This window comes from Schistocerca americana, chromosome 7 (genome assembly GCF_021461395.2).
Source record: "Schistocerca americana isolate TAMUIC-IGC-003095 chromosome 7, iqSchAmer2.1, whole genome shotgun sequence".
Lineage (NCBI taxonomy): Eukaryota > Metazoa > Arthropoda > Insecta > Orthoptera > Acrididae > Schistocerca > Schistocerca americana.
Window position 1 is genome coordinate 222,093,488 of NC_060125.1, and position 18,006 is coordinate 222,111,493.

The following is an 18,006-nucleotide window of genomic DNA, read 5'->3' on the forward strand; positions in this document are numbered from 1 at the left end:
TGACAACCGCATAAAGTAATAAGTCGAATAAGGTGAAAACCAAAAATTACTAGTAGAGTATCACCAACGGAACGTAGCTAACAAACAAATCGAGAGTGACCGGCCACGAATATCGCATGGATACCAAAACCATTAGACTATGTAAAAGATATATAAAAATGAAATATGTATGAGAATCGCCTACAAAGTTAAAAATGTTGTACCAGAATTATGTACCATTTACTTACAAATAACCTGATGATGACAATTCAGCCGAAATAGGCCTGTTGTAAAATAGCAACAATCAGACTTAGTAGCGTACTTGGAATTACAAATTACAATAGTACCATTTAGTTATATTTATAGGACCAGCATTTGAACCTGACTGCAGAACGAATATGCTGCCACCAACGTACATTTCAGATAAGGACCACGAAATATGACAAGCGAAATTGGGACACGTAGGGAGGCATATAGAGAGTCGTTTTTTCTCGCTCTGTCTGCAAGTGGAAGAGGAAAGGAACAAGTGCATGGTACACTCTCCTATGCACAATACGGCAGCTTGCAGGATATGTTTGTAGATGCGTCCGTGGCGTAGAAACTCTGGCTGTGCGGGCGGATATTATCTTGCTGAAATGTAAGCCCAGGATAGCTTACCATGAACAAAACTGCGCGTTGAATATCGTCGACGTACCGCTGTGCTGTAAGAGTGCCGCGGCTGACAACCAAAGTGTCCTGCATTGATAGTGCATGGCACCCCAGACCGTCACTATTGGTTGTCGAGCCTTATGGAGGGCGACTCGCAGGCTGATGTCCCACCGCTGTCCAGGACGTCTCCAGTCACGTCTTCGGCCTGTAACGTCATTGATTGGCGTAGATTTGTGTTCAGTGATCACTTCCGCTTCGAACTGAGCCCCTATGACCAGCAGAGACGTGTCTGGGAGAGATACTACTGACAGCCGCCATACAGCCCAACAACTATGGGTGACATTTCTTTTCAACAGGACCCCTTTGGTTGTCATCCGCGGCACCCTTACATCACAACGGTACGTCGACGCTATTCTACGCGCAGTTTTGTTGTCCTTTGTGGCAAGCCATCCTGATCTTGTATCCCAGCAAGATGGTGCCCGGCCGCTGAGCGCGAGTTTCTACAGCTCGTCTTCGTGCTTACCAAAACCTTCCTTCTGCCAGCCAGATCACTGTATCTCTCCCCAGCTGAGAAAAAATGGAGCATCATGGCCTCGGCCCTCCACTCATCTCAGAATTTTGACGATATAATGAGCCAACTCGATGGGATTTGGCACAGTATCCTTCATGAGGACATCCAACAACTCTGTCAATCAATGGCAAGCCGAATAACTGTTAGCATAAGGGCCAGAGGTGGAACTACATGTTATAGATTTGTCCAATTTGTGAAGCTCTATTTTTTCGAACAAATCGTTCGGTTTCCAGAATGAGATTTTCACTCTGCAGCGGCTGTGTGCGTTGATATGAAACTTCCTGGCGGATTAAAACTGTGTGCCGGACCGAGACTCGAACTCGGGACCTTTGCCTTTCGCGGGCAAGTGCTCTACCAACTGAGCATTCAGTTTTTCTAAAATTGTAATAATTGGATTATCTGTACATATACATCTCATCTACCGGTTTCTTGCTCTTTCAGATAACTCCTGCGTGGATAACTCCTGCGTGACACATCGTTTTCTTTTCCCTTAGAGTGTATTTTCCGCTCAATATGTGATGGAAATTAAATTTAATTTACGTTTATCAAGGCACTGATCTTTCCGGTTTATTTTGGTGCATTTCGTGTTTACGATAACATCATTTTTAATACTGTGGGTGACAGCTGACTACTTACAAGTCTGTTGGTCTTGATGCCATCGTTTCGATGATGCAGTACTCGAAATATTCCGAGAAGTGTGTCGTACTAAAGAATTTCTTAACTTGGCGAAACAAATAAACATCAGAAGACGCGAGTCACTTCTTACTTGCCCACAATAAAAAGTATTTGTTTAAGATAACAATATATAGCGTGTCCAGGAAGTCCCGCTATCAGTTCAGAAGACTATAATTTGGGAACTATTAAAGACAGAAGGTCATGATTAGTTGTATAACGTTCAGCAGTTCAGAAATATTTTTCTATTATGCCAGAATTTCAGTGTTTGTCCCTCTCGTCGCTCATAGAAAGTCAAGGCGGTATTGGAATTGTGCTTATGTATGGCAGCATCGACATTTCTGATCGCTTCACTGATCCATGCACAAAAGTTATCAGTGTCGTTGACTGGGTCGGTTCACAAGTGATCCTTGACGTAATCTCACAAAGAGAAGTCAAGTGGTTGGACATAGAGAGAGTGAGAGCGGAGGCTATGAGATGGTACCATCACGACACTGCCTGTCTCTTCAGTGTTTTTGAAGCACCTCGTTATACTTGTTTTTGGCTGTGGTCCCTTCCCACAATGATGTAGATAATTTCGGAGTGCCGTTATCATTGATTGGGTTTCTCCGTATCAGACCACACACTGCGCCTTCTCCTGATCTGTCGCTAATTTTATACATTCCAAGTCAAATCTGCAAGAAATTGCGTGCAGAAAAAGTTTGAGATCTGCTAAAACTTTTAAAGTGAACCACAATTCTCTTTCTCTAATACTTTCAAATTATGATTTTTTTTAAATGATACCGAGAATTTATGAACGCCCAGTATAAACATCTTCAAAGATTTATTGATTATTTTGTCAAAATTTACTATCTAGTCTTACATGAAATATAGAAAGATAGGAAGCAGTTTTCGTTCAAATTTAAATGAATCTTCATACATGTGTAAGTGTCTAGACCACTCATACAGATTCTTCGTATTCACGCACAGTCTTATCCATTTTCACAATATATCGGTGCAACACACGAATGTTACGCCAGAGGAATGAAACAGAAAATTAACAATTGAACACGAAATGTATTTCCTGTTTATCTATGACTCTTACGCCAAATTATCGAACATTTTGTGAAATACGGCTATGTTTGTCGTTAGAGTACAGCTTTTCCAAACTTCGTGAATGCTTGTATGAAGACGGCTTCCGCTTTGGCCAGACTGTCTATTGTATATTTATTACCTCATGGTTTTTGGATGAAACACGTTCAGCACCCTCAATCCTGTTGCTTGCATATGAGGCCTCCAGGTTTACCGATATTCGCGTGCAGTAGAGAGAGTCTAATGTCTCACCAGCGTCGAGATCCTGATCGTTATTGCACTGTTGACATTTTCTATACTAGTGTGAGTTGTGGCAAATACAGAGCCAGCCTCGAGATCATACTTACCATAAAAGAACCCCACTTACTCCATTCCTGCATAGAGATTCATTTCTACATCGTTGCCAGAACAGGATATGTCGATGTCCTCGACTCGTACAGATCACTGAAAGAGATTTCTGCGTTATCAGCGTGTTCCGAAAAACCATGGGAGGCTTGAACGTAGTCCTAGGGATACTTGATTTCTTGAACTGCCGTTTTCTTCGTATTTCAGTTTTATTTCTGAATGTAGTTTTGATTTGGTTGGTTTGATTTGGTGGAAGAGACCAAACAGCGAGGTCATTGGTCTCATCGGATTAGCGGAAGATGGGAAAGGAAGTCGGCTGTGCCCTTTCAAACGAACCATCCCGGCATTTTCCTGAACCGATTTATAGAAATCACGGAAAACCCAAATCAGGATGATAGAGTCTTGAAGCTGAACCAACCACGGTTATTGAGGATCAAAGTGGATCTTTGGAAGATAATGCTCCTTATTTTCCCTTGCTGACCACATGTCAGAACATTAACACCGTCACTCCCTCAGCACTGGCCCCGGTTATTCAAAGCAAGCGTCGCAGAATAAAGACGATGACGTAGTTGAGGAGCCTGTTCTTTTCGCTCTCCCTTCGGGTAGCCCTGCATTGAACATCTTCTCCTGCCTGAGTTTGTGGACGAGACAGTCATGGGTGCTTCCGCAACTGATCAGATCATCTGACGATTCTCCCGTCATCCAGTCCGCCTCGTAGGTGCGGCCTGTTACGGAGTCTCTTTCAGGGCCCCACTTGCTCCCTCATTTCTATCGGATACCTCACCGGTCGTCTCATCTTCTCAAAGTATTTCACCACCTTCTGTCACGACCTCCACGTCACAAACCCTTAATAAACATAACTTGATTCATTTCCAAGGGCAGACCACCCCGTGTTTACTGAGCAAATCTCCATATTCGGGTCCCTGTCCGTCGACGAGTGAGGCGCGAGGGTCTGTCCCTCTGCATCTGAAACTGATTTCTGCGTGACCCACCCACACAACCGCATGAGGTAGCGGTAGTTCTGAGGAGCCGCAGTAAACGACGTATCCAGCCTGAGAGAGTCTCATCACGGAAGAAGAAAAAAGAGTTGGATGAGATGTTCATACTACTTCACACTCAGTTTCGTCCGTTAATTCTGCTATGTATACTGGTACATAGCTCCGTTCTATGATGGTTTTGTAACTTTGAATATTTTTTCCTGTTTAGTTGTCTACGTAACCATATGCTTTCCTCACTTTTAACGTTAAAAGGATTGGTTCTGAACTCCGGCTCGCTGCTTTGCGACTGGTATTATTTTCGATTCCTGGGCTCTCGACCTTTATTACTGTGGCTTCCGAACTTTCTACGGACACTGCCTTACTTTATAGAGAAGAAATTCCATTAAGAAATTTAGAAGTTCTCGATGATGGTACGGGTTAGGATGCAACTTTTGTGATCCTACTTTGCTTCTCATCTATGCGCCTTCTGGGTCTTGTCGTTCTGTGATACGTTCGCGTTTCTTTCTACAAAGTGAAACTCATTTACGTACGTTGCAAATCCCCTACAAATATTCTTTACGGTGATGATTCTAATTCCGTTGTCCGGTCGGTGGGTCAGTTTCCTAATTCTGGTTTTGTCGGTATCCTATACTTGTCTGAAACGTTTATGCTACTGCCACCTCTAGCAGTCAACTTGATCGCTTTTACCTTGCTCATTCCGTGTGTAGGAAGCTTGTGGACGTTGACGTGATACGCGTTTGTTTCTTCTGATCGTTGTGCTGTAGCCGTGACATTTAATTATGTGGTTGGTGGGTTGGATGGTTGGTTTGGGGAAGGAGACCAGACAGCGTGGTCATCGGTCTCATCGGATTAGGGAAGGATGGGGAAGGAAGGCGGCCGTGCCCTTTCAGAGGAACCATCCCGGCATTTGCCTGGAGTGATTTAGGGAAATCACGGAAAACCTGAACCAGGATGGCCGGACGCGGGATTGAACCGTCGTCCTCCCGAATGCGAGTCCAGTGTCTAACCACTGCGCCACCTCGCTCGGTAATTATGTGCAGTAGCCGGTAAAATTGTATCGTTTTCTCTGGATGCTCGGTATAGCCTGTCTACAAGACTATTACTTTGGTGTTCCTGTGCTATAGAACGGTACTCGTTTACTGTGGATTGGTGGAAACTGCATGCCAAGCCACAAATACGTAAAGCTCTTACGCGTTTTGGTGCCGTAAGGGCGGCGAACGTCCCGCAGACCCAAGCATCTAGCACTCCGTATTGAACCAGCTTTACGATAGAGCTAGGCAAGCTCCTTTGTGGATTACGGATGTACATCGAATTCAGGCCAAACTGATAGAGTTAAAACAATTTCAGACAACGGGCAAAATCCGCATTACAATATGAATTGACTTCACTACACCGTCTTATCCGTATGGAGCGCGCAGGAAATACGTTTGCATTGCATGTCTTACTAATGCCGATGGTGGTGTGTCAACGCCTTACCTTGACGTTTTCATTTTAATTTTTAACTACGTTATTGAACTGTGTGGGATGAAAATTTTCATGACGACTTTTGCCTGATTTCTTAAGTACGATATATATGATGTTGTTACCCGGTCTGTCACAAGAGTCACTTCGACTGTGTTGTACTCCTAAAAGTATTTTATATTCATTTTTGGTGACACAATAACGTCGCAGATCAGTGAAGTGATACAGGGTGTCTCGCTTGCTGCTCCTTTCAAGAAAGGTAAAATAGTCCTCATCCCAAGAACCAAGGTTTCCACCTGATGAAATTCGACAGTAAAACTATTGCTCTAGCCACAAACATCCCTCTCTCTAAGGTGCACGACAAAATCATTGCCTTTCACCAAAGCTGCTCTTCTGGACGCACGGTACTAACTTCTATTATCGAATGTCGAGATGTCGTTTCCTGGTTGCGACCACTAATATCTCCGGGACTTTGCTTTTTCTCGACTTGCACAAGGCAATTGTTTCTACCAGTCACAGTTTTCTCATGAGTGTGTTAACCACTTTGAATTTTACTCACGACACATGCCAGGCCGTAGCCAATCTTTTCTCTGGCATCCACGCACCAGTTGTTGTGAACGGTCAACTTACCCCCTCGCCGGCCGCGGTGGCCGTGCGGTTCTAGGCGCGCAGTCCGGAACCACGTGACTGCTACGGTCGCAGGTTCGAATCCTGCCTCGGACATGGATGTGTGTGATGTCCTTAGGTTAGTTAGGTTTAAGTAGTTCTAAGTTCTAGGGGACTGATGACCACAGATGTTAAGTCCCATAGTGCTCAGAGCCATTTGAACCATTTACCCCCTCGGATTTAGATCCGATGGGCTATACCCGAAGGAAGATCTTTGTTTTTAGAACCCTTGTTTCGGCGTATTTTCATGCAACTACGTGACTGGACTATATTGCAAGAACGATTCTCTGTCCACGCTTACGCCGATAACGTCATGCCGACGACATTTCAGGGTCGAGGATACCTTGGATTCCTTTTGTCGCCCGGCTGGCGCCCACAGTGATGATCACAAATGCAGGTTCCTGCCGTTGCGGGGCTTTAACCAAGTGGTAATTCCTTGGAAGACGTTTGTAGAGCGCTATAATATTTAAGGGATCATAGCAGATCGCAATCAGCCCAAAATGATGGCACTTAATTGGCGAGAGGTCACGACGCGTGGTCAGGGAGCTATTCTTGAGCACGAACGCAGTTCCCATAGCCCCATTCACGTAATTCACGTCTTAGACACCTACATTTTCAGTAAAGCACATTACATTCGCAGATCTTTCCGCTTGCCACGATGATGCACCGCAGACTCAAATAACTATCCGGTCGATTCTTGTGGCGACGAACCATCTTTCGAATTGGGCATGAAGTGGTGGTCAGGCCCCACAAGATCGGAGGATTGTGTCTTCCCGATGCTGAAGCCAAAGAGTCCACCTTGTTTGTGTGACGCAATGTCGTAACAGGCGCACAGGCTTCGAATTCCATTACATGTCGTTTATTGTCCTGTCCCCAGCCGGTCAGCCTGAAACCTTCCTCCAGTGCTGGGCGAATTAACCCTAAATTGCGACATGTCCGAGAATATAATTGTCAGTTTCTTGAGAGTTGACATCCCTTCAACGACGAACCTCGCAGCGGCAGACTTATTATGCCGTGGCGGTCAGCCATTTTGCCTCTGCGCTATTGAAGTAGGTTCCGCGTCAAGAGCCTGGAAAACTTTCTGGTCTCATAATAGTCTACCTATATTACCGATTGAGATGGCTTCGTCATGCTATAGGGTCATTCATCGTTTGATACTCACCGGCTACCGTTTTCTTCGCGTGGGCTGTCGCCTGACTGATCAACATCAGACTGGTGTACTACTTCGCGGCCTGGTCTGTTGTGGACGGCATCATCGACTCTCACTTGTCGACAGTTGGCTTTTCTTTCGCGACGGCGCGAATCTGCTTTTCCCGGTGAATTTATTATTTCTCCGGATGTATACCTTTTTCTTGAGACGGAAAAGAGTACGATCGACTGGCACTTGGAACACAACATTCACTACATTGTTGATGGAGGAAACGGCCCTGATTCCCGTGTCTTACATCAGTATCTGGAAACCGCGTATTTAGAAGTGACTGCGGTTACCATAGTAGCCGGCCGCGATGACCGAGCGGTTCTAGGCGCTTCAGTCCGGAACCGCACGACTGCTACGGTCCCAGGTTCGAATCCTGCTTCGGGCATGGATGCGTGTGATGTCCTTAAGTTAGTTAGGTTTAAGTAGTTCTAAGTTGTAGGGGACTGATGACCTCAGATGTTAAGTCCCATAGTGCTCAGAGCCATTTTTTTGGTTCCCGTATTATCGAGCGTTTTTTGCAAAAATGCTTTTCCTTGTTTTTAATCGACAGAATGTTGGTTAAGTTCCCCTGTGGCCTTGATTCTTCCCTGTTTCTGGTGCCCAGTGAAGTGAAGCCTTGTTTTGTTCATTTTACTTCCTTACACACATAAAAAATAGAAAACAGAATAAATCTTAAAAATAGAAAAAAGAATATGAGTTTGGTTCCTGGTTACTCAGAATCTTATTATTTTGTTACTAATAATTGTTTCCACTCATGTATCATTCTTTTTTGTTTTTTATTTTTTTTCACACTAGTCATATTATGTCACACATATTATAATTGAAAAGTAATATGGTGAAAAAACAACTTTAATTGAATTTAGATTGTTATTTAGTTGTTTACTGATTTTTATCATCATAACAAATATGATATTTATAGCAATCGACAAGAAAAATGACCAAATGCATAAAGTTTTCCTGAAAATGTACACTTGTCGTGATTGCCGAAATCCTTTATACCTGCAGTCGGGTAAGCTACCACGAACTGCTTTGTACCTGGACACTTCCATCTGTCGACGCAGGTTTCAAGGAGGAGGGTCAGGTTTGCAAAGCCCATGTCATACATCGATAAATAAAGATGTAAATAACTTTACTGAATAATGCAGTGAGTTGCAAGAAGACAGAATATGAGGGTAATGTCCGATGAATTGCCGAATGTGCTTCCTACATTACAAGTTGCAGGATGATATTTTTCATGTAGACCCGCAAAACGTAAATTAAAACGGCGTCTACTACATCGAAGGAATTCAGTTTTCCCGCAGGCGCAAGGAATCTTCAGAGTTTCTATGGAAAAACGGAGCTCGTTGACATTTTGCAAAATTTATCTGTCTTCCACCAGTTTTGGTGCAAAACATATATATATAACGCAAAGATTTCGTAATTATAGGTTCGAAAAATTGGCAAGGTATGATTGAATGTTTTAATAGCATCCTCATAAGAAGCAATTTTTCTTTCATTGTCAATCAAATATCAACAAATCTGAAGCCTCTTGATAAAGGTTTTAACTTGTCTATAAAAATAAAAGTAGCATATATTTGTTGTGATAACAAAAGTATTTAAAAGCAAATAATATTTAAAATTCAATAGAAGTTAACGCAAATACACCTGTCTTTCCATCATGTTACCTTTCGGGTGTAACATGTAGGAAGTAATATGACTAGTATTGAAAATAACATAAATTTAAAGAAAGAGTGAGAGGGACTCGATTCAGCGGAGCTTCAGCGCAAATCACATGATTACCTCCAGCTCATGCTCAGGGTCACAACGCACCGGTACATCACTGACGTGTAAAACTTCTCTTGCGATACTCTCGAAATCGCGCAAGTAGTGCGCCTTACTGTTTGCGCATTACCTTGTCCTAATAGGCTACAAAAAGTGTACAAAGCTTGAAGTAAATCTGTGATCCGAATGTCGTAGCATCCCACTGTAAGATTAAATAAAATCGGCGACACCTGTGGAAGGTTATCAAGTCTCGTACGCATCTGTTGACTCACGAGAAGGTCGGACTGACAGTACACAGTGACCCCTGTCAGATGCAGTCACAACGGCCCGTTGTTATGCAGGCACTTCGCGAACAATGACGAGTAGTATGACTCAGCTCACAAGTTGTCTCTTTCAGTATTGAGAGGGCAAAAGAATCAACCGCAACACCAAAAAGACAATTACGTGGCGACTGCCTTCGTTTCTTTTCCTGTGCCAACCTCTTCGACTCAGAGTAGCACTTACAACCTACGTCCTCAGTTATTTGCTGGATGAATTCCGAACTCTATCTTCCTCTACAGCTTTTGCCCTCTACAGTTCCTCTAGTACGGTGGAAATTATTCCCCGATGTCTTAACAGATGTCCTATCATTCTGTCCCTTCCCCTTTTCAGTGTTTTATACATATTCCTTTCCTCTTAGATTATGCGCAGATATTCCTCATTCCTTATCTTATCAGTCCATCTAATTTTCAACATTCGTCTGTAGCATCACATTTCAAATGCTTCGATTGTTTTCCCACAGCCCATTTTTCACTACTATACCATGCTGAGATCCAAACGTAAGTTCTCAGAAATTTCTCCCTCAAATTAAGGCCTATGTTTCATACCAGTAGATTTCTCTTAGGGATGCTCTTTTTTCCAGTGCTAGTCTGCTTTTTATGCCTTCCTTGCTCTCTCAGTGGTTACAGTGCTGCCTTGGTAGAAGAATTCCTTAACTTCATCTACTTCGTGACCGTCAATCCTGATGTTAAGTTTTTCGCTCTTTTAATTTCTGCTAATTTTCATTACTGTTGTCTTTCTTTGATTTACTCTCAATCCGTACTCTGCACTCATTAGACTGTTCATTCCGTTCAGCAGATCACGTAATTCTTTTCAGTCAGAATGACAATATCATCAGCGAATCGTATCATTGATATCCTTTCACTTTGAATTTTACTCCCACTCCTGAACCTTTCTTTTATTTCCAACATTGCTTCTTCGACGTTCAAATTGAACAGCAGGGGCGAGAGGCTACATCGCTGTCTTACATCCTTTTTAATCCGATCACTTCGGTCTCGGTCGTCCACTCTTATTATTATCTCTTGGCTCCCTTAAATATTGTGTATTACACGCCCCTCCCTGTAGCTTACCCCTGTTCTTCTCAGAATTTCGAATAACTTGCACCGTTCTGCATTATCGAACGCTTTTACCAGGTCAATAAATCCTATGAAGGTGTGTTGATTTTGCTTTAATCTTGCTTCCATTGTCCGCAGCTCGTTGTCGTCTGGTAGCGTTCTCACTTCCCACGTCCGGGTCCCCGGGTTCGATTCCCGGCGGGGTCAGGGATTTTTTCTGCCTCGTGACGACTGGGTGTTGTGTGATGTCTTAGGTTAGTTAGGTTTAAGTAGTTCTAAGTTCTAGGGGACTGATGACCATAGATGTTAAGTCCCATAGTGCTCAGAGCCATTTGAACCATTTTTTGCTTCCATTATCAAACGCAACGTCATAATTGCGTCTCTGGTGCCTTTAACTTTCCTAAGGCCAAACTGATCGTCATCTAACACAGCCTCAGTTTTCTTTTCCATTCTTCTGTATATTATTCTTGACAGCAATTTGGATGCATCATCTGTTTAGCTGATTGTACGAGAACTCTCGCCCTTGTCAGCTCTTGCAGTCTTCGGAACTGTGTGGATGATACTTTTCCGAAAGTCAGTTGGCATGTCTCCAGCCTCATACATTCTGCGCACCAACCAGAATAGTCATATTGTTGCCTCTTACTCAAAGATTTTACGAAGTCTGATGGAACGTTATCTATCCCTACTGTCTTATTTGATCTCAAGTCCTCCAAAACTGTTTTAAATTCTGATTCTAACACTGGATACCTTATCTCTTCTAAATCGAATCTTTTCCTTCTTCTTGTACCACGTCAGATAAATTTCCCCCTCTTAGCGGCCTTCAGTGTACCCTTTCCCCAAATCCGCTGTCTCCTCTGCATTTAACAGCGGAATTCCCGTTGCACTCTTCATGTTACCACCCTTGCTTTTAATTTCACCTAGAGTAGTTTTGACTTTGCTGTATGCTGAGACAGTCCTTCCGACAATCGTTTCTTTTTCGATTTCTTCACATTCTTCATCCAGTCATATCGCCTTAGCTTCCCTGCACTTCCTGTTTGTTTCATTCTTCAGTGACTTGTATTTCTGTATTCTGAATTTCCCTTAACATTTTTGCATTTTCTTCTTTCATCGATCAACCGAAGTATTTCTCCCGTTACCCATGGTTTCTTCGCAGTTACCTTCCTCGTACCTTCGTTACCTAGAGCTATCTTTCCTTCTAAAGTGTAAACCTAATGTAGAGAAACCACTAATTCTCCAATTTCTCGGAACTGTTATGCTTTGGGACTGATATATTTAAATGAGATTATCATATTTTCGAATGTTCTAACAGCTACACTCGAACTGAAAAGGATCCCGCACCATGGTTTTTGCCCTAGATGATTTCAGAAAACGAAGCGTATTGATCTGAACCGTTTCACAGAGGTTGCTTTCGGGCAGCAAAGATTGTCGAAATCGGGAGTCGGAAGCCACGGCCTCTCTTTGTTACTTATATTGTGAGAGGTGGTAACGTTTCCAAACTATTATTGGTAACTGAAAAATGTACCGCTAGGAATTTTGTCAGCGTGCGCAGTTGCCTCAAGAGTTCTCTACATGAACTCCACATATTGTTCAATTCATTTTATTTCTTGACCTTTGCTCGAGTATTACTTTCAGGGAGGCTATCAGGTGTCGTGCCTTGTAGAACAGAATGTGCTAATTTCGATACAATTCGCTTTTAGAAAACCATTTAACAATTGCTAATAAAATTAAGTTGCTAGAACGTTGGTGCAAGACACATAAACAGTTACCACTTCATACTGTGTCCTTTTTTGCCAAATATGAGAGTATGTTTTGAGAAAATGTGATTGGCCTTCTTAATACATTCACAGAAAAAATTTCAGTACCAAAAAATAATTAATCTAGAGTAATGAAATTTGAGGAATACATTTGTCTAGGTAGCATGTTTAAGGTATTACAATTGCGAGACCTCTGGTTAATGTATGAACAATATAAACCTTCACAAATGTGAAATGCTGGTACATTAATAACTGGTGTAACCGCCAGAATATTAAATGCAAGCATTCAAACGTTCATGCATTGTGTTGTGCAGGTGTTGGATGTCAGTTTGTGGGACAGAGTTCCATTCCGGTTGTACTCGGTGGGTCAGTACAGGGCCGTTTAATGCTGGTTGCGGACGACGCTAGAGTTGTCGTCCTATGGTGTCCCAAATACTGGAGACAGGTCAGGTAATGGAGCAGGCCAAGGCACTGTAGAGCGTGTTGAGCTACAACAACGGTACGTGGGCGAGTGTTTTCTTGTTGGAAAACACCCCTGCAATATTGTTAATGAGTAGCATCAAGACACGTCGAATCACCCGATTAACGTACAAATTTTCAGTCAGGGAGCGTGAGATAACCACGAGTGTTCTCGCACACCGGACCATAACTCCAAGTGCAGTCCAGTGTGTTTAGGACACGGAGAGGTTGGTAGCACGCCCTCAATTGGCTGCTTTCTAACCATCGCACTGCCATCACTGACACCGGGGTAGAATCAGTTTTCATCGGAAAATACGGCAGCTTTCACTCTGCCCTTCAATGAGCTCTCGCCTGACAACCACTGAAATCGCAAAAGGCGGTGGTCAGTGGAATGTACACTACAGGGCGTCTGGCACCGAGCAGGCCTTGAAGAAACCGATATGTATCAGTTCGTTGTGTCACTGTTGTGCAGACTGCTGTTCAAATAGCTGCTGCAAATGCAGTGCGATGTGCCAAAGCAACACGCCGAACACGATGATCTTTCCTCTCGGTAGTGCCGCATGACCGTCCTGAGCCCGGTCTTCTTGCGACCGTACATGATCGTGACCACCGCTGCCAGCAATCACGTATAATGGCAAAATTCCTGCCATGTCTTTATTGCAGTATCGGAGAAGGGGCATCCAGCTTCTCGTAGCCCTATCACACGACCTTGTTCAAACTCAGTTAGGTATTGATAATGGCGTGTTTGTTGCCTTAAAGACATTTCTAATTAACATCAACTCACCACATCCAATCTCTTAGGTAACTATAGTTCAATTCTTTTATCTTGGCGGCTCGTGCATGCCCGCCCAGACGCGGGAGATTGCTGCGTTGCCAGTTGCGAACGACGCACGCGCCGAAGGAAGCAGCGCCATAGTATAGTATAGTTCGCAAACTTACGTTTAGGGGGGAGCACGCACTTTATGAAGTAAAGCCACCACGGGCGCATTAACCCTTTCGCTGCTACGGAGACGTGCTCCCCGCATTCCGCGCTGTGCGCAATTTTGTCATCACTGTACTGCTCGCCTGTGCTGATACATGGTGTTCCGACTGCTTTGACACACTTATCATTCGATTTCACAAAAACTATTTGGCCCAAAAATTTGATTTTTTCACATCTTCTTGACTGATACCTTCCCCCCCCCCCCCCCCCCATAAATGACTTAATTTTGTTTCGATGTTCAACGCAGTTATTGTGCAGCATTAAATGTAGTAAACCTTTGCAAGAAATTTTGAAGAGTTTGCAGAGGCAAAAGTCCATAGCGTATACTTTCCGTATGGTCGATTTTAATTGCCACAATGTTGAGAATGAAATGTGGACAAGATACCTAAATTTCATATAAAATATACTTTATATCAATATCTCATTAATTTATGTACCAGATAAGTGTCGCATGTAATATTGAGAAATATTCCGTCTTTCGCGACTGTATAAAAGTTTTATTTATACCACAGTCATTTCGCTTTTTTCAAAAATGTTCTGATTAAAACAAAGTTGGCGAAGTACACAAAACTGAATTGTGGACGTAATAAAACATAGAAACTAAAATATATTGTAAGTGAGGCGCAGTGCGCAAACAATTTGTGTTTGTCACAACGGACAGCAAACACTTGCCAAAACATAGATCAGTCGACGAAAACATTGAATATGATGACGTTGCCAAAGCAGCGAAGCAAAGAATTGCGTCAGACAATCAAGTAACTCGGCAACGTAGGAGCCGAAATTCTGCTCTAAATAATACTTTTAATACTGTCGCAAAAGAATATATCTCAATATTAATAGTAAAACAGCGACTGCAGAAGAGAAGATATACAAACAAAACAGATAACATGAATATTGTATGTGTGCCTTTTCATTGTTTTTAATTGCTGTGAAAAGAAATATTGGAAGACAAAATTAGAAAAACCGAAAACTTATTATGATTATAACGAAGAGACAAAGCACTATATATTTAAAAAAATTACATTCAAACGAATATAATTCATGAAGTAGGACACTTCGATATTGTTTTTAAATAAAGAAAATATTAAACACCAAACAAGGTTTGAACTCAGAACCTTTCACTCGGCAGCCAAACACCTTAACCAATACGCTAACGCGGCTGGTAATTTAACAGAAATCACGCAAAATACCGGCAAACACTGTTGGGATGACTATGAATTACTCATCTTTCATCGAAGTTGAATAGGAAATAAACGATTACCGCTGTTCTTTATTGCGAAAAAGCGGTTCGTGAGAGTGATACAAACACCTTTCCTTGCTGTAGCCCGAATTAGGAGGTTTATTGCTTGTTTGGTTTAATTAATTAATAGAATATGAAGTAACTGGCACAAAGAACGCTTTTTCCAAACTTTCTATAAAAGAAAGTCTGCTATCAAGACATTGCTTTTGTTCAATTACTTTATTTATGACTGAACGTTTCTAAAACTGAAGACACTCGTCCGTGCTCTGCACTGCAGTCGAGATTTGGCAACGTCATTCTCTGTTCTTTGGCTGATTGTGTTTTGTGACGTCAGATGCGCAGAACGAACCTAAACTCGACCGCCGTCGTAAATGACGCGCACTATAACAGTCACGACCGCTACAAAGTGTATTTAAATCAAATCTGATTTGTTTCTCATAGTGGCACTACTAGTGCCACTCATATGCATATGGCGCGAAATTGGAACAGACATCGTCATTCACATGTAGAAACACGCCCATTAACTTCCGTTTATGTCATACAATTCCTTCTTTTCACTGTCGATGTATTTAGGTAAACGTGTTAGTCCTCGCTGTTATGCTGTCGCCATCAGACAAAAGAACTCATGTTCTTAAGTATGGGAAGGAAAATCACTTACAAGAACAAGACAGCACCAAATATCTCTCCATGTACCAAATAAATATTGATGACTCCACATTCTGTACGTTCTTATTCACTATACAAAATAATTTTTTCACATGTTGAGGATCCACAAAGATCACACTTAATATCTTAATAAAAAGCAGTCCAGATAGCAATAAATTTTTTTTTGTTCCAGCAATCGGTTTACGTCTGCACAATCATCTTCAGACCAAAGGCTACAGATAATGTGAAAAGCCAGTCAGAAGATGGTCATTGAGACCGAAACCGACTACGGGTGTTAAAAATAATGTGTTGCGGTATGGACTACTTTTTATTAAAATCATTACACATAGATCCCTAGTTTCTTAGTGCGACAACAGAGCGTTGCAGAACATTAGTTTTTCTAATGAAGAAACGAATAAAGATTATAGCTAAGCATTGGATTGATGACGGGGTCATAAGGGATATACAATACTGTGAATTGGACTGAAATGGGGCAAGAAATCGACCACTGAGTTTTCAATGGATATTTCCTGGCATTCGTCTTTAGTGATAAATAGGAGCCAAGGAAACCCTGAAATTTGATTACTAGACGAGGGTATGAACAGAATTCTTACTGGATAAGTGTCCAGGGCTTTAATACTGCTCTAATTCGTCTTCAGTGTTCTAATCCTACCAAGTGAACTGCACAATAAAATCAAAAAGACTAGTTGATTATTTTATTGCATTTAAATGCAGCATTGTTTGATAGATTAATTGCAAAATGGAACCTTCCGTGGAATGAAATGTTTGAAGAAAAGACTGAAAGTAATTAAATGTCTTACTTTGGTCTAAATTTGCAAAGCCATCGATATTTTTCCTCTTGAGCGATGTAAAGCTATTCAATTTTCTTTGGGAGAGAATGGCTTACTTGGAACTTTTTCCTTGATGTTACATGCATTTGGGTGTGTCTCCGATGTACAATGAGTCAGTTTATTTCTTGGAATTCCAGTACCGATAGTACTCTAATAATTAAATCTGAAAAACGTATGCTATACCCTTTAATTTTCTCAATATTAATTTAATTTTATTATTACTCAATTCTGATTTAATTTTATTATCAGTTTCCTATCTACATGAATGCAGGCATTATCATCTGTAACCTTAGGTAACCTCACCAAGGCAACACTGTTAAATTAATGACCTGGTATGTTACAGGTGTGCGTCATCGTGAGACGTGGCGTAGACGTTGTGCAGGCAGGGCATTCGCTTATCCTTGGAGTATTCAAGCGTCCTCCCTGCTGGAGCTGCCTAAAGACTGTCTCTCTGGGAATCTGTGTACATACTGTTTTGTCTGTTAATGTTTATGTTGGCAATAAAATTCAAAGTGTGTCTCACTTACTTCACCCTGCTTTCACTCAGAGTGCATCACATTTGTTTTCGCCTTTTAAGATAGTTTAGAGAAGTTTAAACAGTAACTCTCATTAATTTGTCTAATGTCTGTCCCTGCTGACACAAGACTTTTTTCAAAGCACCTCTAGAACAAGTGGTAATATCAACGTTATATCATCTAAAGCTTACTTCCTATACAAATTGATATATTTACATCAATTTCTATGTCAGACTAGTTGCCACAGTTAAGTCAGTATACGTCAAATGATGACTGAAACATGTAAACTTGTACCACTGGTGGAATGTCAATATATTGCCAACACATACTGAGTATATTGAATGGATGACAACAAAAATACATTAATCCAACATGTAAGAATCCTACAAAAGTTATCACTCTTGTATGCTTCCTTCAACAGCCTGTGAACTTAAACACACGAAATTTTTATGTTCTCTCATAGTTATAAGACATGAGGGATATCAGTAGGACGATTCATTACAGTCACTGATTTGGGGTTTACAACTGTCCCAAATGCCAGTATATGGAAAGGAAGAGATATCGAGCTGACAGAGCTGTTCTCATAATTCAGATGTTTGTTTACCTCCACCGCGAAGTTGGCTGTACATATCGATCTTCTGTGGCTTAAAGAGTACTGAGAAATAACTTTGCCGGCCGTGGTGGCCAAGCGGTTAAAGGCGCTACAGTCTGGAACCGCGTGGCCGCTACGGTCGCAGATTCAAATCCTGCCTCGGGCATGGATGTGAGTGATATCCTTAGGATAGTTAGGTTTAAGTAGTTCTAAGTTCTAGGGGAC

General features: G+C 42.0%; 1 long non-coding RNA gene across 1 annotated transcript in view; it reads left to right on the forward strand.

Annotated features, from left to right (window-relative positions):
• The window catches only part of LOC124622645, a 32,606-nt gene extending 15,406 nt beyond the window's left edge, over window positions 1-17,200 (forward strand). Inside the window, exon 3 of the long non-coding RNA XR_006980666.1 lies at window positions 17,018-17,200. This is a non-coding gene — a long non-coding RNA (uncharacterized LOC124622645). The remainder of the gene's footprint in view (window positions 1-17,017) is intronic.
• The last annotated feature ends 806 nt before the right edge of the window (window positions 17,201-18,006 follow it).